We start from the raw sequence: 26,692 nt of genomic DNA on the forward strand, positions 1-26,692 counted from the left end.
AACTACACTACCAACCTGATAATCGTGTATGAATGTCATCCGATTGTGCAAGCCGGCGAACAATGTTTGAGTCAAGCTACAAAAAAGCAATGTGAATAGTTAAACATATCGTCTTGCAATGAAACATCACAGATTGAAACTGCAAAGTATATAGTGCACGTCATGCAGAGGTGCCATACAAAAGTATGGTGGAGAGCAGGCACTGTGGTCTCTCCAAAAATTATAAGAAACGGAAGCCGTGCCCTGCCCTGTAGAGTTTATGAGTTGCGCCAAGCAAACGCATAGTCATGGGGTGCTGGATACAGATAACGAACCTTGTAGTGTTGTCGAGTTGAAGTCGCGCTTGTGCAATTGAAACGTCCACGGTTGTGAATATATGTCCTCTCTGTCAGACACAAAACACACGTAAAGACAAATAGAAAAGATGCAGGATATAGATTAAACTTAAAGAGAAGCAGAGCTAACTTTATGTTCTACATCATAGATGTATTGGACTCCTACGTAGTGCGAGAAGTGCTCTCGCTTTGCATGCTAAAACCAATGAGCCAGAGCTTCGTGGCCCAGTCCCTTGTTGGGCATATCCCGCAATCAATGCATTTCAAGAGAGTACATTTCAAACATACATGTCAACCAAGGTAGTGCCATATGCCTTCTAGGGGATTTGACATACGGCCAAAGCATTGCGAAGATTAATGAGGCCTTTCCCTCGAGCCCCCAACTAGAAATCTCCTTGTGCTTAATTTTCCATGTATGTGTATTATTGTGGTAGAAGGTGACCTCCTCGTACTGTGGGACTAGCAGTGTGCTTGGCTAGCTTTTGGCTGGAGAACAAATACAACCTTCAAGAGAACGGCAGCGTTTCCTTCAGCAGGTCTCCTATGAAAAATTCGCAGTGGTGATGGAGCAAGGGGACATCATCATGTATGCCTCCACACAGGTTCCTTGTCTTACAAGGTGGTGGGCTTCTCCTCCATAGAGGAGAACAACATGACAGTCGCCTTTGTCCACTTCCCTTCTCGCTGCATGGGCATCACCTTGACATACAACAGTGAAGGGGGAGTTGTGATCTTTCAATAGAAGCACAGCAGAAGAACCCCTGAATGCTAAAACTCCTTCAACATTTCTGTAGGATCCAACGACAACAACATTGACATTTTCTTCAAGCTCAATTAGAATAGGAACTTCTACCGTCTGCATTACCAACAGTCTCATAGCATCAACAAAAAAATGTCGTGAACAGGCTTGCGAAGGCAATGAGTTTTGGTGATTCGACTTCTGATTAGGCCAACTGATCATCGATTTGAATCTGGTATCTTTTGTTTCAGTAGCACTAGAACAGACCTCTGCCATGGGTTGCCCGCACAAAATATATGATCTTTGAGAGGGCTTATCACGTCGGCAAGCATCCGAAGTACCTTCTAGCTTGATGGTCTGCGAAATATAAGCAGGGTTGGAAATTAGGTCTCCGGTACTCTTTTCTGGTTTTGCCCTGCTTGGTGCTGCATGGGCAAACTGCGTGGAAAAGAATTGGTGTGAATCTTGATCAGAGTTAGGCATGGGACCTGCTGCATATCATTTCCAAATATTATAAGAGACAGAAGCCATGCCCTACCCCGTAGCATTTATGTGTTGCACCAAGCAAACGCATAGGCATGGGGAATTGGATGTAAATAATGTACCTTGCAATGTTGTCAAGCTAGAGTCGTAAAGCTTGTGCAATTGAAACGTCCACTGATGTGAATATATATCCTCTCTGTCAGACACAAAACACACGTTGATACAAATATGAATGATATGGGAGATAGATTAAACTTAAAGAGGCATGGATAACTTTACGTTGTATGTTATAGACGGTCTAGAGTTTACTCTAGATCACAATAGTGCCGATCAACATTGTGGTGGTGCCGAGGAGACAATGACCTATATCTCCACAATATATTATGAGCAATCATTCAATAAGGGCTTTGAGGTCATCCTTTGTATGTTTATTCAGAAGCACTTTTACCTATAGCTGCACATGCGTGATTGTCTTGCTACTTTTCTTACTAGAGAAGTATAAAGTTGCTGCAATCTAGCTGCTTCAATATGCACATGCGTGATTGTCTTGCTACTTTTCTTACTAGAGAAGTATAAAGTTGCTGCAATCTAGCTGCTTCAATAGCTGGATTTATCACAGTTATTGATGAAGCTTGCTAAGCTCACGTAATTAGAGCTTACTCTGTGTAATTAGTATTCTGCTGGTAGATTTTGATGAAGCCGACGATGCTGATCGGTTGCAAGTGAGCCGCTTCATGAGCTGTCGTCGGTAAAGAGAGAGCCTCTCTCGCTCTAGGTGCTCATGACGGCATATATGGTTGACTTATTTCTAATGAGAACTTTTGAGATAATATACAGACGTGAGTCTGCAGCTACTACAACATCAAATAAGCAATGATTCCAGTTCATTTTTGCATGAGAGAGAGAGAGAGAGAGAGAGAGGAGAGAGAGAGAAGCTCATCTGCACTGGTCAGCAAACCACATTGCTGCTCCTCTGAGTGTAAAGAGTGTTTACATCCCAATGTCGTGATGCAATGAGCTATTGAAAACTTGCCCACAAACCAAACTGTGAGCTTATCTGCACTAGTTAACAAACCACGGAGTTTCTCCTCTAAGTGGCAACACAAAGCCTAGGGCACATATTTAGTCCAGGATCCGCAATCCGCATTACAGGCTCAAAACTTTTTGACACGCACATCCAAGTCTCTGCAGTCCTCACCAGTACTGATGCAAATTAGATTATCGGGGACAACATGGCAGCACAATTGAACCAAGCTTCGGTCTGGACTGAAGCTTGGATATGGCTCCCATTCAACATAAACATGTCGTTATCAATACACAGTGATGATGTGAAGTTGCTGTGGTGATGTTGTGTGGGTTGAAGTTGCCTTCACAAGGGAATGTGATTTGCAAGCCTTCCAGTTGCACAAGGAATGTGAGTTGCAAGCCTTCCAGCTGCAGGTCCTGTAATCAAATACTTCCAGGTAAGCTTTGATAAAGCGAGTCGTGACAACGAGGTAGTAGACGCCAGATGAGGAATCCACCAGCATTGTCGTCTCTCGCTCATGCCAATAGTCTCTGGGAGTGAGATCGCTGATCGAAGATGGGCATCGGACATACTTGGTGGCCTTGGTGAGAGGGTGAACACCACAAAAGAGCGTGTGTCTCTAGAGTAGTGGACCATAAGGCCTCTGGTGCTTCCCAAGCATTGCTATCTGCGCTACAGAAGCACCACGTCGAGGAAGGCCGCTCCACTTCCATTGAATACTACTCCTCCTATTGACGTTGTTGACCCACCATTTTGGTTCATGGCGCAGGAGCATCAGGACCCAGGTCTCATGACTTGCACACGGTATGAAGCGTTAGAACCCTCGGGAGCACGTCCTCCAGCAAGCGCTCCACTGCACCCGCTGATCGTCCACTGCCATCTGCTCATCATGATGAGCCCCCCCCCTCCTGATCTGACTACGACAGAAGGGTCATACTTGCTCTCGTCTCCTCGTACGGCATAGATGGAGGAGCCAAAGCCAGACCTTTCGCAGTTCTTGGCTGCTTTTTGTAGGCGACGCGCTGCTGCTTTTCAACATAAAAACGCTAGCCGCAATCGAGGGTTAACATTGAGCCAAGTGTCTTAACGGCTCGGCTTCCTGCAGGAAAAGCACCTTAGGCTCACCAAGTAAAAAACCAGCGTTGAAAAGCTCTAAAAAAAAACTACGCCGTCAAACAAGTCCGCACTTTCTTAATCGTCGTAGGGAGATCGCACTCATCATGGCAGGCAACGCTCACGACTTTCAGAATTGTTAACCTCCCTCTCTCTGTTCGGAATGTCATCAGTTTTCACAGATGCTTCGCATCTTGCCTCTCTCCATATGCAATCACCTAGGCATGCATCTTGAAGACATGTGGCTCTACGCAAGAAAAGTCACTATTACATTTTTAGTTGGAGGCTCTTCAAAAAAGATGTCCTGCTTGGCACTGTCTAGGTAGACCTTCAAAATTGTCAAGCTCCCTCTATTCGGAATGTCATCTGCGAAGCGAGGACCTGTCTCCAGATGCAATCACCTAGGCATGCATCTTGAAGGCATGTGGCTCTACGCATGAAAATTCACTATTACATTGTTAGTCAAAGATTGTTGAAAACAGATGTCGTGCTTGGCAGTGTCTTGGTTGATATGTATGCCAAATGTGGTGCACTTGAGAAAGCACAAAAAGTGCTTGAGGCAGAAAACACTATGTTGTTTTTAGCAGATGCAAAGAAAGTATATCTCTCCAAATTCAATCAAGGCATGTGGCTCTACGCAAGTGCTCGAGGAGCTTCGTGTCCTGAGTGTGGACTCTTACAATGCGCTGATTGGATGATTTGCTTCACAAGGGCAGCACCAGCAAGCTCTATTCTATTTTTAGCACATGCGAAGCGAGGGTCTCTCTCCAGATGCAATCACGTACCCATACAGTTGAGGACCGGATTTACATGGAACCGGTCCCCCCTCCAAAAGGCTTTGTATTATGGTTTCTCCCATCAAGAGAGACATTTTACAATACAATTCTTTGTGTTCCTTCAATACTAGCTAGTGCAATGAAGATGGAAGCTTCAAGCACTAATCAAAACACTTATAAAACACGACATCAATTCCCTCACGGTCTCATACCCAAGACCTCACACACCTTCAAAGATGGTGAGAGCTAGCAGGGTATGAGAGAAGGTTGAGAAGAAGAAGGAGTAGTCTTACGAGAAAGATGTATATCTCCTCACATAATCACTCATATTAGCATAGCTTAGCTTAGTAATTAACATGGTAGAGGAGATGAGCATGCATTGAAGCTTGGCTCTTGGTTGGATTTGCATCACAAAGCCAAGAGTTGTTGGTGTAGGCCTCCCTTCTCACAAGCTTGGAGTAGGAGATAAGCTTTCCATTAAAGCTTGAGAAGGAGAGAGAGAGTCTTCTTGCTCCACACATTGATTGTGTGAGTGTGTGTGTCAATAATGCCTTGCAAAAATCAGCCCCCTCTCTCTCTCTTGGTCGACCCCCCTTGCTAATTACTCATGCTAGCATCCTATTGGACCTCCCCACGCTTAGCCAATGACAATTAAGCAGGATAAGTGATAGCCTTCTGACATGTGTCCCCCTTTCCCCTTTTGTGAGAGCTTTAGGTAATTTACTAATTCAACTAAACTCTCATTGGACCCCTTTGCCTCCTGGCCAATAGGAATCAGGCAAGCCATTGGGTTGTTGAATGCTCATTGGTCCCCTTGGGAGACTGTCCAATAGTCTTCTAGAGAGCTTAATTCTTATTGGTTCTTTTATTAAGTGTTTTTAAATTAATTAAACTAGATTTACTCTAGCCTAATTCTCATTGGTCCACCTCCAAGGCCATCCAATAGGATTTGAGTACACCTTGTGGGCATCTGGGCTAGGGAGCTGACATGTGTCCCTCTTTCCCCTTGTGTACAAAGGGAGCTTGTGTGTGTGTGTGTGTGTGAGTTTCTCTCTCATCCCCTACTTCTTGGGCTCTCCCCCTCCTTTGTAGAGCTTGACAAAGACTTTTGGGACACACACAAAGCATCCAATTTTCCCTAAAGTTGACCTTTGGACACAACCTTTGATTTTGGAACCTTAGCATTTTGGAAGTCTTAATGGGCTGAACCTTAAGGTCTTTTAAGCCCATTGTTGCACATAGCTCTTTTGAGGACGCCCCCCCCCTTTGGATTCCTATTTTCCCTCCTTTGGATCCCTACTGTGGCCGATCAGCTAACTTAACCAATATTCTAGCTTTTTCTCCCTTGGCACTTTCCCATATTAAATGATCAGTTTAACATGAGAAAATCATTTAGGAGAATTAGATATTGATTATTTATGACATTACCTCTCTCTTGAAATCATAGTTGTCCTCGACTATGGTGTAGAGAAGATAAATCATATTCATGAGTCCTTTCCTATGTTACCCTACGACATCATTCCACAATGGATGACTAGTCCATTTGGCACTTGAGAGCCTGAGGCTGCCGCAAGCATGTCTGCACATTAGTCCTATCATCTTCCATAGTAGAGTGACAAGCTCTACTTGGTGTTCGGGAGACGTCGTCTCCGCAAACTTGATCTAAGCATGCATACTACTTCATTTTTGTGCACAATAAAGAAAAAGAGAGTCTTATAAGACAAAAACTTTGTTCATTTTTAAACATTTGTACATTTGCTTACTCTAGGGAAGCATTGTAAGCATTGACAAGGTTTAGGCTACCCTTTAATTGTATGCCTTGCATCCATCTAGCATCTTCAAAAGGATAATTTTTAAACTTAATAAGATATCGTCGGATAGTCTTACCGCCTCTTAGTACCTTGTCTTCATGTTGGAGAATGGACTCGGGTTGCAGCACCTCTTCTTGGTCCTCGATCTCCGGTGGGTCTTCAATAGTTGTTTCTTGAGGTGGCTCTCGTTTGTAAGGCTTTAGTAGGCTCACATAGAAAGCATTGTGTATGAGCCAGTGATTGGGCAACTTGAGTTGATAGGCCATCCCATTGATTGGCCCAAGAATTTGGAAGGGACCATAGTACCTTTTTGCTAGTTTTGTCCCGTAGGATTCTTGCCCGTTGTGTGCCTTAGTTGAGACTTGGGAAATTTGAGTAAGACCCAATCATTTTCTTTAAAGGCTTGGCTCTTCTGTGCTTGTCAGCAGAGCAGCCTTTTGCCTTTGCTGTGAGATAGAGATAGCATCCTTAATCTTTTGGAAAGCATTAGGAAAAATATGAACCCTCTAGGGGCCCTTTGGGATTAAGGTTAATTAGAGGCTAGCCAATGAGAAGAGGGTGGTGGACACACTCTATGCCCTCAAAAATGTAGGGGGACAAAGTAGTCTTACACTTCTTAAATGGGCTCTTACGTAGTGAGAGGGGGGGGGGGGAGCTATCCAGAGCTCCCCCAAAAGTAGTTCTTAGGCAAAAAGTGATTTTCTCTCTCTAGAACCCCTTTTTCAACCTCTCCTTGGTTGCAACCATCACACTCATCCTCTAATCCAACTCTCTCTCTCTCTCTCTCTCTCTCTCTCTCTCTCTCTCTCTCTCTCTCTCTCTCTCTCTCTCTCTCCACCATCTCCATTACTGCAGCAAGAAAGCTCCTCTCTCCTCCCCTACCACCTTCCATTGCCACACCAAGCAAGGGTTATCCACCTTCTCCTCCCATTGCCACAAGGGTTAACCACCTTCTCATATCACTTTATCCCACCTACATTGTAGCAACAAGCAAGGTCCTTCTCCTCCTTCTAGTTTTCTTTGCTCAACCATGGCCAACTCTACTTCGCAAAGGCGGCCAAAGGATGAGGTCACAACACTTGCATGCTGTGCACAACACTAGAGGTGTAGATGACGAGTGGGTGCCACAAGAGTTCACCAAAGGTACTTGGGTATACATGCAACCATCTGCTATTGGCCCTCATCGTGTGCGGAATCGTGCAAACTTGGATCTTCATTGGAAAGGAAAGCTCCTTGGCTTCAAGAACCGCAAAGACAAGGAGACCGTAGCCATTGTGCAACATGTTTTCTCAATGTCAACCATGCATTTGCAACAACCACCTCGATTTCTAACAGGTTGTAAGTACATGTTTTGAGAATACAAAGCTAGGTGTGAAATCACAGTGTAATGTTATTATGGATTCATACTTAAGATTTGTCATGCATTTATAGTCATATTTCCATCCACGTTGGTGGAGGAGCAGCCACTACATAGTCTCTCGGGCACATTCAATGCTATACATGTGGATATTGGAGCAATAATGTTCCCACATCTTTGCCCAACCAAACTGGTTCAAAGAAGGATTTTCTTCTATCCTCACTCTTATATTGTCCCTACTTCTACACAAGCATTTGGAACGCTTGAACCCATCAAAGTAACTTCCCTATTAAGTATGGAGTGGCCGGTGCCAGATTTGTGGTCGGTAGCATCTTTCAAGCAAAAGATGATAATGGATGTCGAAAACTCTTTGAAATACTCTAAGGCTTCTAGGTCTGTGGTCTTGAGTTGGTGTTTGCCTATTCATTGTTTTGTGCACATTTTTAAAGAGTTTGGATTTGTGGAGACTACAACAATGCTTGTATGTAAAGATGCGCATTACGAGGAATTAGGAAGGCTTTTAGAAGAGGACTGGGGTTTTGTGGAGGGCGTGCACAACGGGGACCGGTACCGTTGTAAGGTTGGAGCTTCAGGTATTGGAATGCGCTATTTGAAATCCCGCACCTCCTTGTACATACGATTTCACTATGATCGTTGGATGTGCAAGCTTGGAGCGTGGACTCCCTTAAAGAGTGTAGACGGCACTATTGCAAGATTTGACATTGCAGTGAAGATGCCCAACGATGCTTTGGAGGCAGTCCAAGTGAACAAGCATTGGACTCTCAGTAATGTTCGAGAACATTTGGCTATTATGGGTTTTGAGGCCCTTCAACAAACACAATTTCGTTTACAAGGTCACAAGGTGAGAATCCTTCCACCACATTTTTAATACATCATGGTTTGTCGATCATTGGATGCTTATTGTAATGAATGTCCACAGATTGGGAAGAGAATGGAAGACAAATTGAAGGTCGAGGAGGACTGGGGGATGGATGGAACTATGCTATCGATCTTATAACTTTGTAACTCTTGCAATTTTCAAACTGATCTCCGATGTAATCAACATGATTTGCTTTGGCAAATCATGCCTTTGAATATAATTTTTTTGCATTGAGATGAGAAATCATTTTTTGGTGAAAGTGCCTTTTTTTTAATGTCTTAAAAAAAGGGTCCATTATAAAAGGGGGGCCACCTAACTCATTCACTATTTTCACTTTTTCAACTCTTGAGCTCCTCCACTCTCTATCTACACCCCAGGCTAGACATGGATGCTTCCACAGCCTCTGCATCTGCAGCCACATCCACCCCTTTGTCACGCTTCATCCTCTTCCTCGAGGACACCAAATACAAAGGTAAGCTGGACCTCCACACCTTTTTTACTCGTCTCCCTTACCTTGACGCCACAATTGCCCTTCACATGGATGCATTTGCTGAGATTTTTGCGTTCATGGAGGAGCACATCATAAAATATTATGTATCTATCCCCCCACATGCAGGGATCTAGGTGCCTTGCGATCTTTTGCGCTATATACACAAAGGTGATTGCCCATTCTCCAAGTGGTTGCAACGATTCCAAGAAATTGCAACCGATGCAGGCTATTACTTGGACGAGCAAGCCCCACGGGTGTCAGTGCTCAAGAAGCGCAAGTTGGGGGTGGAGTAACTTTCTTGGCTTGCAACATTTATCTTCTTGGTGAGCGAGGAACCTGATTTGGAGGAGCTCCGCTTACCACACCTTCAGGTTGGGTCCTTTATCAAGGACACCAAGGAGAAGTAGGTTATCCCCATGAACCCTGAAGGAAAGGCACTCCGGCTCGAGTACCCTAGGGGTCTTGAGGAAGTGGTTGAGAAATCCATAGTTGCGGCTGGCCCTAGTGACACTCCAGTGCCACTACCACTGACGGATGTGGCTATCCCAGAGGTAGAAATCAGCCGCTTCTCCTCAGTGGTAGTGGATGGGGAGGAGTATGTGTTTCTTCATGATTTGGAGGAAGCATTTGGCCTACGCATGGATGAATGCTTGAGCGGGCTATGCAATAGCACCAAATGTCCCTTAGACAATACGCCAGATGTCCTAGAAAGCAAGCTCTTGCCAGATGGGGACTCTGTTGCTGACACTATTGCAGTTGTATGTGCGGGGGTCCTGGCAGAAGAGCAGTTGCACGTGGATGATGAAGAATTCCAAGCCACGCAAGCCAAGGTTGAGGCTGCTAGGATGCCTATGCCATTATGCAACCTCCTATCTGATGATCCAAAGCTCGTATCTGTGGTGCATGGGAGCATTGACTTGGATGAAAAGGGCAACAAGGAGGAGGACGACAAGGAGCAGGAGGTAAACTGTATCCTAATTTTCATGTTACTATTTTATCCTTCATTGTCTTTTTTCTCAACCTTCATCGGTTTGTGACAGGATGTCATGGAGGTTGATGATTTTGTTGCAAGGACGGGTGGCAAGCGGATGGGCTTTGGACCTCAAGCTTCCCTTGCGCATTACCTAGGACATCTCCCCCCTGGCGATGTGGCCATTATCCATAATGAATTTACTCCCCAATCCCATTTCATGACTTGTTCGTTAAAAGCTTTGAGCAAGTTTTTGTGTTTGAGCACCATTGCTCAAACTACGCATCAAGTGTTCCTAGTGCGTAGATCCCTTGTATGCACAGCGTTTGGCACTGGCTTTCGTGGTAAAGTGCTTGCCCAGATAGGGATACATGCTTCCATTGGCTCAACTGACCCAAAGGCCATAGCGCAGTCCCTCTTGACTGGGGAGTTGCCTTACACACAAAATAGGCGCTAGGAAATGGTCAAAAAAATTATGAGCTCCTCAGATACATGATGTAAAATCACCGTTTTGGAAGTAATAAAAAATATTTGAAATTGTCTCTCTATCTTGCAAATTCTTTTGAATGTGATTTGTCAATCTTGAAAATTGTTTCAACTGGTGATATGAAAATTGTTTTGATTGGTGACTTTGTAAATTCAAGTTCTGTATGTAATTTCAGTAAATTTAGGTATTTTATGTTCCCTAGGGGGTAGATAAGCCTACCAAGGGCCAAAAAAGCCTGGCCACAAGGGCGCGCAAATGGCCCATCCATCAGTTTTGGATGGGCCATTTGCGCGCCCTTGTGGCCAGGCTTCCTTTTGCCCCTGGTAGGCTTATCTACCCCCTAGGATACTTACAAACCACAAATATATTGAAATGAATTGGTTTTGCATCATTAATTTAGATGCATCCTTTTATGGCAATTCCAGCATATGTTCACACTCAAGGACACTAGAAAAGGTGAAATCAATTATAAAATGAAGTTTCCAGCACACTATTACCTGCTTTAGCTCTACCTAGTACACCCCTGCACCAAAAAGTCCAATTACATTGGACATTTGAAAAATCCAAATTAATGTTGCATAGACACTTGGTTTCACAATATGTTAAAAAGGGTGCCCACAAGGATCCATGTAAAATAATGTTGCAAAACCACTAGGTTTTAGTAAATTTGTGCTTTTTAAGTACCCTTGGGTGTAGATAAGCCTACAAGGGGCAAAAAAAAGCCTAGCCACAAGGGCACGCAAATGGCCCATCCAAAACTGATGGATGAGCCATTTGTGCGCCCTTGTGGCCAGGCTTTTTTTTGCCCCTTGTAGGCTTATCTACCCCCAAGGGTACTTAAAATACCTAAATTTATTGAAATTGACTGAAATTACATACAGAACTTGAAATTACAAAGTCATTTCATTACACAGATAAAAGACACAGTAGACACAACTGTTGATCATATTGTCATTGGAAAGTCAAATCGTTACAAAGATAAGGGTTTGCAATATAAAAAGAGGGGTAACTTCGGCTAATGCTCGAAGTCTCGTCGCAATCGACGTGCAAGCTGCATATCTTTTGGCTGTATTGTCACTCGCTTTGCATGATTGGCGCATAGGTTGGTATCTTCCAACACCGAAATGATGTGGGCCTCTGCAGCTTCTTGAATAGCCTCTAGCGCTATTTCTTGCATTCTGTACTGATTTCCATAGCTTTGAAGCACCTCCTTCACTGTGCGAGCAAAGGGGCCGCGTCGAATCAAAAGCTTCGTCGTCTTCTGGTAGTGGCGGATTTCTGCAAATGCCCTTGCTATTTTTCGGCACCGCTGCGTTGTCTTGGGGGCACTTGCACATTTGCTGGCGGGCGGCATTTAGGCTTCTTGAAAAACTTAGACTTGTGCCTATTTACATGCTTAGGGGCTGGTTCTGCAGCCTCTTCTGATTCTTCCTCTTCCCTTGGCTGTCGATCTTGTTGTGTGGGGAGAGCTCCCTGGCCTCGAGGCAATGTCTTCCCCCCAACGGCCACTTGGTGTGTGCGCGGTATTTTATCTCGCAGCCATGGTAGCTCACTCTCTGATTCAGTGTCTGTATGGACCACCCGAGTCCTGGATGGTCCTGCTTGTGATTGGTGGCGCGACGGCTGCTCCCTATCGGACTCTGTTGTTTGCTGGCCCTCTTCTTCTCTCCATCGTTGGGCACGTTGTTTCATTCTCTTTCTAGGTGTTATATCTTGAAGAGATGGAGATTCAACAGTCCTCGATGACTCTTGTGCCCTACCACCATGCCCACTACCAGAAGAGTTCCTGGAACGGCCAGGTGTTCGTGGCCGTTTTCTTGTGCCTTTAAGCCATGACGGCTTCTCACATCCTTGGAGGGTGTTTTTGTTGGCAGGCGGATGCTCTTTCGCGGTTTGTTTGGTGCGCGCCATTTTGTTGGTAAGAGCTCACCTGTTCTTAAGAAATGAGTGGTTTATGAGAGCATGCAATATTTATAAGGGCCCATTCAAAAAGGGCACTGTTCACACTAATATTTTTAAAAAAGTATTATTTTTTAAATAAACATGTCGCTAAGAGTTGGACCCTGCGTTCACGTTTAGTGACTCGCGCAGTATCCACTTTGATCACTCTGCATCGCCTCCATGCACCATGCTTGGTGGGACCTTGCGACATTTGCCACTTGTTGCTATGCTCTTGACGACTCCATTTCCGCACTTCAATAGTAATCTTGGATTGTCACGCACGCTCCATTGTGAGCCTACGAGCAAATGTTGTGCAAAAAAACTAGTTGAACATCTCCTCCAAATAATTGGATTGCACCATTCCACCACCATGTCGAGTATTTTTGAAGTACACTCCCCTTGCTTGATAATGGGACTTGTCCATGCCTTGAGTGCTAAAAATTTCAAGCGATCCATACTTGTGCATAAAAATTGCACCATGCGCAAACAAGATATGCTGTTCACATGAGTAAACGATCCACATTATTAAATAAAAACAATCCCTTGTAATGAATACACCATGCAAAATGACTTACCATGTAATGTGTGATGATATTTTCACCCTAAGAAAGGGTGAAGACCGTGGTAAAATCCGCCAAGGCTTCTTGAAATGATTGGCGTTGTTCTTCTGTTGTGCTATTAAGGCCCATAAGCTTGACCATTTTATCAAAATGTGTCCAAACTTTCTTGCGCTTGTTTGCAAGCTCGCCATTTGAATCATTGTCAGTAGTAGTAGCTTTGCATAACTCCTTCCAAAGCTCCCAAAGGTTACCTGCCTGCTGGTTGGAACTGTTTTGAGCATCATATCGACTTGGCTTTCCTTGGGAAACTTTCTTCAAAAAGTGTCTAGCTTTTTGTCCACTCATTGACACTTGTTGAGCAAATTCATGGGCCTCCCCTGTGTTCTTTGCAGCAACGATAGACACATTTCCACCGTGACAGCCAATGGAATTCAAGAGTACCTCCACTCTTTCGATCGCTTCCTGGGACTTTTCCAACGGTTTCATTGTGAAATCATAGTCAATGTGGAGCTTCAATAGCCTATCAAAAATATGCATGAATGCGTGTAATGTACAAAAATGTACATTCGATAGAGGAAATAGAAAGATTGGATTCCAAGCGTGGTCCTTTTGATCACAGTTTGGGGCATTGAACATGGGACATCTCAGAATAGACGCTTCCCATTCTCTACCTTCATCTCCGACATCACGACAATCTAACCCTTGTTCTCCATGCCCTTGCCATGGAAGCATGGAACCGACCTTTGCAGTGCTCTTATGTGATTTTTGTCCATTAGGTTTGTACCCTCGAGTGCAAAATGGACAAGGCATGAGAGAAGAAGCCCCTTGTTTGCAGCCAAGCAAACACTTTATGGTCTTCAAATCCCCACCTAAGTGCCACTGCACATCATAACTACCAAAACCCTCAATCTCCAACTTCTGACCTGCAATTTGGGAGTATATTACTTCTGTGATCCATGGAGTTCTCTCAAAAATCCATGAAAGTACTCCATTGGTCTCTTTGGGCACCTCAATAGCACCCAACCACCAAATGTCTTTCTCTGATTGCACGCTAAAAGATGGGGTGGGAGATGGCTCGACTGAATCCCTTCGCTTGGTTTGCAGAAGGGCCTCATTCATTAGAGTGACACTTAGCCTCTCTAACCTTTGGCCTTTCACTATTTGACACTCATCGAGTTTCAACACAAAAGCAACTTTTGTGCCAAGCACTACAAAATAAATAGTGCTAAGACCTTAAACTTCAGAGTCTATGATAAGAATAGTACCAAAGAAAAAAGTAAAGTGTGTCACCTTCTTCAGGTAACTCGTAAAAGCAAAGCATGGCTTCTTGAAGCCTTCTAAGATCCACGAAAATATTGTTCCACATTGTGTAAGGAAAGCCCTTCTCCGAAGGTCTTATGGATTGTTTCTTACCTTTTCCCCTTGTCTTTGTTGCGCACGAAGCATAAAGGAAAGTTGGCATTGTGTCCTCAATGTGTAGGTATGTCCCAATGCGGGAGAACACATCTTCGTTTGTGGCCTTCTTTGCGAGCTTGACCTTGTGAGGAACGGGAAATAGGTTTTCCACAATGCCATGTTCTTTGAGGGCATCCTTTAGGAGTTGGAAAATAGTCCGATAGGCTTTGGTGCTGATTCCAGCCTCATCACAAGCTTGTTGAACGTCATCATCACTAACCACATTTCTTAATTTACACATAAGGTCCTTGGTGACTGCATCCTTAATGTGCTTACCTCCAGGTGATTGTAAGATAGAAATCACGTCCTAGGTATTGAGACAACTAGTGAGAAGGTTGAATCGATCATCTTGGCTTGTTCCACCGCATGCCTCCTGGATAAAGTTTCTAGCAACAAATAAACATAAATGTTAGAAAATAGTGTGAAGTAAGAATGCATCATGCAAGTAAAGACCAAATCACCTGTGGCTGTAACTCGTCGTTTGCGTGCTCCTCCCGAATGTGCAAGAGTTTCAATGGATGAATACGTGCGTTTGCGTTCCCTTGCACCAAGGGGTGTTTCTTTCAAGTATGTGATGGTGTTGGTAAGCTTCTGGATGTGGGACTCCTTTTCTTGCATTTGTTGTTCAAGAGTTTTAACTACCCTCTCCGAAGAGGCAACACTCTCTTGTAATGCCGTCATCTTGAGGTGAAGAGCTTGACATTCGTGCATCCACATATGCAAAGAAGCACTTGCACCCATACAAAACCGCTTGCAATAGCCTAACAAACCTGCTTCTCCCCTCCCAAGAAATTGAAGAAATATGAAAAGGCTATTAAACGGTGGATGGAAGCGGCTTATAGGATCGTAAGGGTACAAATGGCCATCCACCCAAATGTCAACATTGGTCTCACAAGCAGTGCGATGTTCCTGTGATGACCTTTGATCACCCTCACTAGTGGTCTTTGTTGCAAATGCCGTGGATAAATGAATATGTATGCTTTTGGTGTGCGGAGTACGTGGTGGTGGAAGCAAACCATTTGTGATGTCCGTGAGCACCATGGAAGTTGTTGCGCGAGGAAGAAAATGATGAAAAGATAGAGGGGGAAGGGTAGAGAGGTTGAGGAAGATGGGAGGAGAGAAGGAGGGGGGGGGGGGGAGAGAGAGAGATTGGGGAGGAGGAGGAAGGTAGGGGCAGAGAGGGAGAGAGGAGGAAGGAAAGAGGAGGAGGAGAGAACAAAATTTTTATTACTTTTTGGGGGAAAAGATTTTTGAAAAAATGGATTTTCTAAGCTTGTGGGTTAAAAAATGGGTCAAAAATGATTTTTGGATATGAATATATGTTGGGAGGGAGTTTTAAGTAAAAAACAAGTAAAAATATAAATTTTTTAAAAAAGTCAAATTTTGACTCTTTGTGACCCACGTTTTTGTTGATGTGGACACACCCCTATGCTTCCTTCACTTTAAAAAAAGCTAGAGAGAGAAAGTAACCCTTTAGGTCCACATCCTACATTTGTCTAAAAAAAAGGCTAGAAAAGCCTACTCAAAAGTACCTTCTTCAATGCCCTTGCCCCCTAAACCCCACACAACATTAGCCTTAATCCCTAAAAATTAGGATTCCTTACAAGGCCCATGCAAGGTTCATATTTCTCTTAATGGATTCTTGTAGGTCTCGGCTATACTCATCTGCAGCGAAGATCTTCCCGTGTACCTTAAGTAGCAAAGGACTTTTTGATATTCCCTCAATTACCTCAAAAGGTGCTTTTCCCGTGGAAGTATGTACAGTGTTATTGTAGGCATACGCCACTAAGGGTAAGTACTTCTCCCATTGGGATCTTTGATCTACTTCCGTTACATAGGCTTTTAGTAGATCGAGAATTGTTAGGTTAGCTATTTCACTTTGGCCATCCGTTTGTGGGTGATAGGCTGAAGAGAAATTTAGCCTTGTTCCTAAATTCTCAAAGAGACCCTTCCAGAAATTACTGGTCATTCTAGGATCTCTATCCGACACTATGGACATTGGCAAGCCATGGTACTTGAAGATTTGTTAAATGAAAAGGGTTGCCATTTGATGGGCTTTGATAGTATTTTTGACATGTATAAAATGAGGTTGTTTACTGAACCCGTCTACTATCGTCCATATTCCTGCATTCCCATGGATAGACTTAGGCAATCCAAAGATAAAATCCATGGATATGCTCTCGCACGATGAATTAGGGATTGGCAAAGGTTAAAGCAATCCAGGTTGCTTCCCTCTATCATACTTCGTCTTTTGGCATACCACACATTTAGAAACATACTCTTGTATGTTTGCTTTCATGGTAGGCCAATAGAAATATGTTTCAATCCCCTTTAAGGTAGACTGAATCCCTCTATACCCGCATAAGGAGGAGCATGAGATTCATACATTACTTTCTCACGGAGTGAGTTAGTAACGCATAGTCTATTGCCATAGAGAAGATAACCATCTTGTAAAGTAAATGGTTCCTCTTTCTTCCCTAGTGCAAGGACTGAAATCACATCTCTAAAATTGGGATCAATAGCATACTCATCTATCATAGAAGATAGATCATTGTGAGTTGCTATGGAAACCGCATTGACTCTTGATTATGCTTGCCAGCAATGTGAGCAATATGAAAATGAAAGTGTGAAAGGAAATTTGCCCACCTCATTTGTTTGTCGGAGATCTTGGTCTGCGTCATGAAGTACTTAAGACTTTGGTGATCCGTTCGCAGAATGAAAGCAGTCCCCAATAAATAGTGCTTCCGTGAGTCTAAGACATGTAGAACTGTGAGGAGTTCCTTTTCATATATGCCTAGAGCTTTCTCAACAGGGTCGAGCCTTCGACTTTCATAGCCTATGGTGTGCCCTTCTTGGAGCAAAACAGCTCCAAGGCAATCACCACAAGCGTCACACTGGACCTCAAATGGCTTGGAGAGATCCGGTGGTGTAAGCACAGGTTGAGAGATAAGCTTTTCTTTAAGCTTTTCGAAAGCATTGTTCTCCTTGGCAGACCATGTGTACCTAAAATTTTTCTTTGTTAGGTCATGTAATGATCCCGCTATTAGTGAGAACTTTTCTATGAAGCGTCTATAGTATGCACACATACCTATAAAGCTTCTTAGTTCATTAAGATTCCTTGGTTTAGGCCATCCTTTTATTACCTCTAACTTTGATGGATCCATTTGGATGCCATCTTGAGAGATAATGTGACCTAACTACTGAATCTCTTGCAAGAAAAATTCACTTTTCTTTTGATTAACATAAAATTTATTCTCTCTTAAAACTTGAAATATTACCTGGAGATGTTGCTTGTGTTCATCTAATGAATTAGAGTAGATGATGATATCATCAAAGAACACTCCAGTGAAGGTTCGGTGAGGCCTGAATAGCTTCTCCATCAAGTGATTGAATGTGGCTGGTGCATTGGTCAAGCCAAAAGGCATGACAATGTATTCGTAAAGACTAAACGTAGTGCGAAATGCGGTCTTTACAATGTCTTCAATCCTACTGTAGTAGGTTGATCCTTGTAGCTTATCAAATAGGTCTTCGACCCGTGGAACAGGAAACCTATTCTTGATAGTGATCCCATTTAGTGCTCTATAGTCGACACACATACAATATGTGCCATCTTTCTTTTGCACTAATAGCACAGGTGAGCAAAATGGAGATGAGCTAGGCCTAACCATGCCCTTCTCAACTAACTCATGCACTTGCCGCATACTCTCCTCTTGTTGAGCTTGAGAAACTCTATAAGGAGGTTTGTTAGGCGGTGAACTTCTTGGAAGAAGTTCAATTGCATGGTCATCATTGCCTCGTTTAGGAGGTAGCTCACAAGGGATGTCGTCAATAAAGACATCTTGAAACCCCTTGAGAAAATTGGATAACTCTAATTTCTTTTGATTGTGTATATTTTCTTTTGCTAAAACATTAGGTTCATTTTGAGAATCTTTAACAAAAATCATGTACATGGAAATAGAGCTCTTTATTGACTTGTTGAAAGCTTGTGTATGTACAATGGGTATGGTGTTACCCATTTCCTTAGCACCTATATATATATCTTTTTCCCTGAACTTAAAGGAGATTCTCCTTTCAAGGAATTTAACATTGGCAGCCATGCGATCAAACCATGGTGCCCCTAGGATTACATCCTCATGCTTGAGAGGATAGATAAAGAAGTCCTCTTTGTCCACATAGATTTGGACATGGAGCCTCAATTTCCCGATTAAGGGAGTGACTGAAGCTTCTTGCCCCTTGAAAGCACCATCTGTGGGTAGGACATCTCTCATCCCGTAGGTTTGTATGCCTAGCTTGGTGGCCAACTCTATAGATATAAAATTATGTGTAGAACCGGGGTCAAAGAGAATAAAAGCATCATGTTCTCTTACCTTTCCCCGAGCATGGCATAGAGGAGATCCTTTGTGGTGAGTTTCCTCCTCTTGGATTTCGACCAAGGTAGCTCTAGGAGGTTCATGGCAGGTGTTCTTTTGGGGACAAGCGCGGTATGCATGCCCTTGCTCGCTGCACTTGAAACACCGGTCATCCTTGCGATAACGCTCAAGCTCTTCAGAAGAGAGTTTATTTTTTCCTTTATAAACTCCCTTCTTTTTAGCTTTGTTGGAGTTGTCCTTAGGAGACTTTTGGACATTGTCCTTCCCCTTAGACTCATTGGAACCCTTGTTTTCAAGGGGCTTAGAATTCCTCTTAACCCCTATTTGGAAATTGATTCGAGAGGCCACCATAGTATGATGTATTACCGCCACTATGGTGCGTGGCCTTTGAGAGTTGACATACTCCGCCATTTCTTCAGTTAAGCCCGCACAAAATTGATTATTTTGCTCTCCAAAATCAAACTTTTTGAAGACAGTGGCTTTGAGTTGTAGGTCCCAAAACTTGTCTACATATTTGTGGATGGATTCATAGGGAGAGAGCTTCAAGCTTCGCCATTCGGTGAGTACTTTGTCTTTGGCATCGGTGGCCAAAAACTGCTTCATAATGGAAGCTCTTAAATCTTTCCATGTTCGTGGAGTTTCACCGTTGGCCCGTAGGCTAGACCACCATTGTCTGGTGTACTTTTGAAAGTGCATAGCTACATGGCGTAGCTTAGAGGATTCCTTGAAGCCCTCATCTCCGAACACCGCATTGAATTGTTGGATAAAGGCCAAGACTTTGTACGTAGCACCAAAGGTGCTATCGTAGGTAAGGAAAGGGATGCTCTTCCCTCCCTCTTTGAACTTCTTAAGCTTGGAAAACCTCTTCCATGCGGCATAGGATTTCCTATGGCCTCTTCTTTTTGATCGTTCAAAGGTTGCACCATCACTTTCTTTAGAAGATGCAGAATTTGAGGAAGATGGAGAAGAGGATGAACGCTTTCTCGCCTTTTTCTTGCCTTGATCTTTGTTGTCTTCACCATCACTTTCATAAGAGGAAGAGGATGAAGAAGATAAAGAAGAGGGTGTCCTCTTTCTCGCCTTTTCCTTCTCTTGCTTTTTGTCATCCCTCTTTGAAGTATGGTGTGGAGAAGTGTACGATGGTCTTCTCTGTTTTGGAGGCGATGGAGAGCATTTAGCCCGCCGTCTTCGTGGATCCATCTCTGTTGAGGTGGTAGGAGACTCACTTCTTTCTCGTTCCTTTGATAGAGGCTCTTGCGTTCTCCTTTGGGAAGGAGATGTGTTATCAAGGAGAAAATTTTTGAGCCCTTCGTAGGGATCCTCTTCTTCTTCCTGAATCGGAGAGGCCTCTTTTGGAAGTCTCACAAGGAGGCTTCCTAGGTGTTCTCTCATCATGGTGGGGAGCTTGGAGAATCCCATGAGCACGAAGCTGCCGTTGCACTTCACTTTGAAGGGATGGATTGCCCATGGGTTGTTGAAGCCTAGTAACAAGGTAGTTGACAAGGATAGGGCCATCATTAGTAGCCTGCTCATTAGCAAAATCAAAGTTATCAACATTAATTTCACTCTCTTTACTATTGTCAGCCATTCTAACAACTTTTAGGTGTAAACTTTTTAGGTGTACTTTGGCACTTCAAGCCCTAATTGCTACTCCTCTTTACCCCTTTAGAAAAATCACTCAAGCTACTATACCCGTGGCTCGAATACCATCAATTGCAAGGAATAGAAGAGAGGGTTTTTCAACACCAAAACAGCACCGACTCCTGTCAAGCCATAGGAAAGCCCCGTAGGACTCCACTATTAAGACCATAGGAAATCCCCGTAGGACTCCACTATTAAAATCATAGCTCTTGACCCTGATGCTCCGTTATCTGCACGAAGACATGCACACTGCAAGGCTGAAAAATCCCTATTCTACTTACTCGCATGCAATTAATAATACCAACCATTTATACCTAGCTTGAGGACCTCCCTTCTTGAGCAAGAAAAGAGAAACCTTGTGCTCTGATACCAATGTAACCTTTAATGGCCTAGTCACTTGTGTGTAGTGGAAAATATCATGAACATAGTGAGCATTTCATTAGAATAGATTCCTAATGAGCATAACGAGAGTGCTTGGATGGAGAGAGACCAACTAAAAGCATAGCACCTAGTTAGATAGCATGAACAATACTTCAAAAGAGAGAGAAATTAAGCAATTGGCAACAGTTGAGGACCAGATTTACATGGAGCCAGTCCCCCCTACAAAAGGCTTTGTATTATGGTTTCTTCCATGAAGAGAGACATTTACAATACAATTCTTTGTGTTCCTTCAATACTAGCTAGTGCAATGAAGATGGAAGCTTCAAGCAATAATCAAAACACTTATAAAACATGACATCAATTCCCTCATGGTCTCAGACCCAAGACCTCGCACACCTTCAAAGATGGTGAGAGCTAGCTGGGTATGAGAGTAGATTGAGAGAAAGAAGGAGCAGTCTTACAAGAAAGATGTATATCTCCTCACGTAATCACTCATATTAGCATAGCTTAGCTTAGTAATCAGCATGGTAGAGGAGATGAGCATGCATTGAAGCTTGGCTCTTGGTTGGATTTGCATCACAAAGCCAAGAGTTGTTGGTGTAGGCCTCCCTTCTCACAAGCTTGAAGTAGGAGATAAGCTTTCCATTAAAGCTTGAGAAGGAGAGAGAGAGTCTTCTTGCTCCACACATTGATTGTGTGAGTGTGTGTGTCAATAATGCCTTGCAAAACTCAGCCCCCTCTCTCTCTCTTGGTCGACCCCCCTTGCTAATTACTCATGCTAGCATCCTATTGGACCTCCCCAGGCTTAGCCAATGACAATTAAGCAGCATAAGTGATAGCCTTCTCACATGTGTCCCCCTTTCCCCTTTTGTGAGAGCTTTAGGTAATTTACTAATTCAACTAAACTCTCATTGGACCCCTTTGCCTCCTGGCCAATAGGAATCAGGCAAGCCATTGGGCTGCTGAATGCTCATTGGTCCCCTCGGGAGACTGTCCAATAGTCTTCTAGAGAGCTTAATTCTTATTGGTTCTTTTATTAAGTGTTTTTAAATTAATTAAACTAGATTTACTCTAGCCTAATTCTCATTGGTCCACCTCCAAGGCCATCCAATAGGATTTGAGTACACCTTGTGGGCATCTGGGCTAGGGAGCTGACATGTGTCCCTCTCCCCTTGTGTACAAAGGGAGCTTGTGTGTGTGGGTGTGAGTTTCTCTCTCATCCCATACTTCTTGGGCTCTCCCCCTCCTATGTAGCGCTTGACAAAGACTTTTGGGACACACACAAAGCATCCAATTTTCCCTAAAGTTGACCTTTGGACACAACCTTTGAATTTTGGAACCTTAGCATTTTGGAAGTCTTAATGGGCTGAACATTAAGGTCTTTTAAGCCCATTGTTGCACATAGCTCTTTTGCAGATGAACCCCCCTTTGGATCCCTATTTTCCCTCCTTTGGATCCCTACTGTGGCCGGTCTTCTAAATTAACCAGTATTCTAGCTTTTTCTCCCTTGGCACTTTCCCATATTAAATGATTAGTTTAACATGAGAAAATCATTTAGGAGAATTAGATATTGATTATTTATGACAGGACTCTTGGAATGTGCTGATCAAATGATTTTCTCCACAAGGGCAGGGCAAGCAAGCTCTATTCTGTTTTTAGCAGATGTGAAGCGAGGGCCTCTCTCAAGATGCATGCATGAAGCCATGTAGCTCTACACAAGCTTGTATTGGCACAAAAATTCACAATTATATTGTTAGTGAGAGGTTGTTGGATGCAAAGAGAGGGCCTCACAAGCTCTATTCTATTTTCAGTACATGCGAAGAGAGGGCCTCTCTCCAGATGCAATCACGTACGCATGCATGAAGGCATGTAGCTCTACTGAAGAAGTTGTTATGGGCACAGAAAGTGCTTGAGCAGCTTCCTGTCCGGAATGTCGCCTCTTGAAATGCATTGATCGTGGAATGTGCACAATAGGAACATGGCTATTGAAAGAAGATGCCATGCATGGGACTGTCTTCACCAATATGTATGCCAAATGTGGTGTGTTTGAGAGAGCACAAAAAGTACTAGAGCAGTTTTTTGTCCGGAACGTCGCCCCTTGGAATGCACTGATTGTGCAATGTGCGCAACAAGAGCAGGGCAAGAAAGCTTTAGGTTGTTTTTAGCGGATGCAAAGAAATTATATCTCTCCAAATTCATTCAACGCATGTGGCTTTGTGCAAGTGCTCGAGGAGCTTCGTGTCCTGAGTGTGGACCCTTAGAATGTGCTGATTGCATGATTTGCTCCACAAGGCCAGGGCCAACAAGCTCTATTCTGTTTTTAGCAGATGAGAAGCGAGGGCCTCTCTCCAGATGCAATCACGTACACATGCATGAAGGCATGTAGCTCCACGCAAGAAGCTGCTATGGGCACAAGAAGTGCTTGAGGAGCATCCTATCCGGAATGTCGCCTCTTGAAATGGATTGATTACATGTTGTGCAGAATAGGAACATGGCTATTGAAAGAAGATGCCACGCTTGGGACTGCCTTAGTTGATATGTACGCCAAATGTGGTGTGCTTGAGAGAGCACAAAAAGTGCTAGAGCAGTTTTTTGTCCGGCATGTCGCCCCTTGGAGTGCACTGATTGCGAAATGTGCACAACAAGAGCAGGGCAAGAAATCTCTAGGTTGTTTTTAGCGGATGCAAAGCAAGTATATCTCTCCAAATTTAGCCAAGGCATGTGGCTCTATGCAAGTGCTCAAGGAGCTTCATGTCCTGAGTGTGGACTCTTGGAATGTGCTGATCGAATGATTTGCTCCACAAGGGCAGGGCCAGCAAGCTCTATTGTGTTTTTAGCAGATGCGAAGCCAGGGCCTCTCTCTAGATGCAATCATGTATGCATGCATGAAGGCATGTCCAGAATGTTTCCTCTTGAAATGCATTGATTACGGGATGTGCCCTACAAGAATAGGGCAAGAAATCTCTATGTTGTTTTTAGCAGATGCAAAGCAAGTACACCTCTCCAAATTTAGTGTGGCATGTGGCTCTACGCTAAGTGTTCTCGAGGAGCTTCATGTCCTGAGTGTGGACTCTTGAATGTGCTGATCGAATGATTTGCTCCACAACGGCAGGGCCAGCAAGCTCTATTCTGTTTTTAATAGATGCAAAGCGAGGGCCTCTCTCTAGATGCAATCATGTATCCATGCATGAAGGCATGTCCGGAATGTTGCCTCTTGAAATGCCCATTGATTACGGGATGTGCACAACAAGAACATGGTTGTTGAAATAAGATGCCATTCTTGGGACTGTCTTGGTCAATATGTATGCCAAATATGGAGTGCTTGAGAGAGCACAAAAAGTGCTAGAGCAACTTTTTGTCCAGAATGTCGCCCCTTGGAATGCACTGATTGCGGGATGTGCGCAACAAGAGCAGGGCAAGAAAGCTCTAGGTTGTTTTCAGTGGATGCAAAGCAAGTATATCTCTCCAAATTCAGTCACGTATACTTTTGTCTTCAAGGCATGTGGCTCTACGCAAGTGTTCAAGGAGCTTCATGTCATGAGTGTTGACTCTTGGAATGCATTGATCGAATGATTTGCTCCACAAGGGCAGGGCTAGAAAGCTCTATTATGTTTTTAGCAGATGCGAAGCGAGGGACTCTCTCCAGATGCAATCATGTATGCATGTATGAAGGCATGTCCGGAATTTTGCCTCTTGAAATGCCCATTGATTACGGGATGTACACAACAAGAACATGGCTGTTGAAAGAAGATGCCATGCTTGGGACTGTTTTGGTCAATATGTATGCCAAATATGGTGTTCTTAAGAGAGCAAAAAAAGTGCTAGAGAAGTTTTCTGTCCAGAATGTCGCCCCTTGGAATGCACCGATTACGAGATGTGCGCAACAAGAGCATGGCAAGAAAGCTCTAGGTTGTTTAGCGGATGCAAAGCAAGTATATCTCTCCAAATTCAGTCACCTATACTTTCGTCTTCAAGGCATGTGGCTCTACACAAGTGCTCGAGGAGCTTCATGTCATGAGGGTGGACTCTTGGAATGTGTTGATTGCATGATTTTCTCCACAAGGGCAGGGCTAGAAAGATCTATTTTGTTTTTAGCAAATGCAAAGCGAGGGCCTCTCTCCAGATGCAATCATGTATGCATGCATGAAGCCATGTAGCTCTACACAAGCTTGTATTGGCACAAAAATTCATAATTATATTGTTAGTGAGAGGCTGTTGGATGCAAAGAGAGGGCCTCACAAAACGTGCCTGAGGAGCTTCCTGTCTAAATAGCAAGCAGGGTCTCTCCAGATGAAATCACCTACACCTATGCAGGCATCTAGAAGGCATGAGGGACAACAGATGCAATTGCAGGCAGGGTCTCTCTCCCGAATGCCGTCTCTTGGAGTGCATTGATTGTGGGATACACGCAACAAGAGCAGGGCCAGAAATCTCTCGGTTTTTTTCAGCGGATGCGAATAGGGGGCCTCTCTCCATATGCAATCACACACGCATGCATCTTGAAGGCATGGTTGTATGCAAGATGTCGATATGGGCTTGAAAATTCTCTTTAATAGTGGCTATTGCAAAAAATTCCCGTGCTTGGCAATGCCTTGGTTGATATGTATGCCAAATGTGGTGCGGGATGTTGTCTCTTGGAACATTATGACTGCAACATATGCCCGACATGGGCCGCGTCGGAAGCTGTGCACTGTTGATATGGGCTTGAAAATTCACTCTCATATTGTTAGTCAACGGCTGTTGCAAGACATTGTCGTGCTTGGCAATGCCTTGGTCGATACTTATGCTAAATGTGGTGCACTTCAGAAAGCACAAAACGTGCCTGAGGAGCTTCATGTCTAGAATGGTGTCTCTTTGAGTACATTGATTGTGGGATATGCACAACAAGAGCAGGGACAGAAATCTCTTGGTTGTTTCCAGTGGATGCAAAGCGGGGGCATAGGGACAGAAAGCTCTCGGTTGTTTTCAGCGAATGCAAACCGAGGGCACTCTCCCCAGATGCAATCACACACTCATGCATCAAGAAGGCATGTGGTTGTACGCAAGATGCCGATATGGGCTTTAAAATTCGCTCTGATATTGTTAGTCAAGGGCTGTTGCAAAAAAATCTCGCACTTGGAAATGCCTTGGGCGATATGTATGTTGAATGTGGTGCACTTCAGAAAGCACAAAACTTGCCTGAGGAGCTTCATATCATAGTGCATTGATTGCAAGATATGCGCAACAGTAGCACGTACAGAAAGCTCTCGGTTGTTTCCAGTGGATCTAAAGTGAGGGCCTCTTTCCAGATGCAATCACATACGCGTGCATCTTGAAGGCATATGTCTGTACACAAGATGCCGATGTGGGCCTCTCTCCATATGGTATCACCTATGTGTCCACATTGTAGGCATGTGTCTCTATGCAAGAGGCTAATACGGGCACAAAAAATCAGATTTTATTGTTGTTCAGAGGTTGTTGATAAAAGATGTCGCGCTTGGCACAATCTTAGTCGATAAATATGACACGTGTGTTGCGCTTCAGAAAAGTGACGGTTTCTCTCCAACCGAACTCTCTTGGGAGTGCTTTTATATCCATTTATGTCAAGCAAGGGAAGGTGAGGAAGCTCTGAAATTAATTTCAAAGATGCAATATGACATGGGCATGTTCTTCATGACCATTTTGCCCGAAATGTTGCTTGTCGAATGCATTAAATGATGAGAATGGAGTCTCTTTCAATGCATTGGTAGCGGGATACGCACACCAGGAGCAAGCCCAGAAAGCTCTAGGCTATTTTCATCTTTCTATCTGCAGTGTGGACTCCTTGAATGCACTCACTGTGGGATGTGCGCAACAAGAGCAAGGCCAATGGGCGACACAGGAAAGAAGTTGTGCTT

The sequence above is a fragment of the Adiantum capillus-veneris genome, chromosome 23 (assembly GCF_014529385.1).
Source record: "Adiantum capillus-veneris isolate H3 chromosome 23, ASM1452938v2, whole genome shotgun sequence".
Taxonomy (NCBI): Eukaryota; Viridiplantae; Streptophyta; class Polypodiopsida; order Polypodiales; family Pteridaceae; genus Adiantum; species Adiantum capillus-veneris.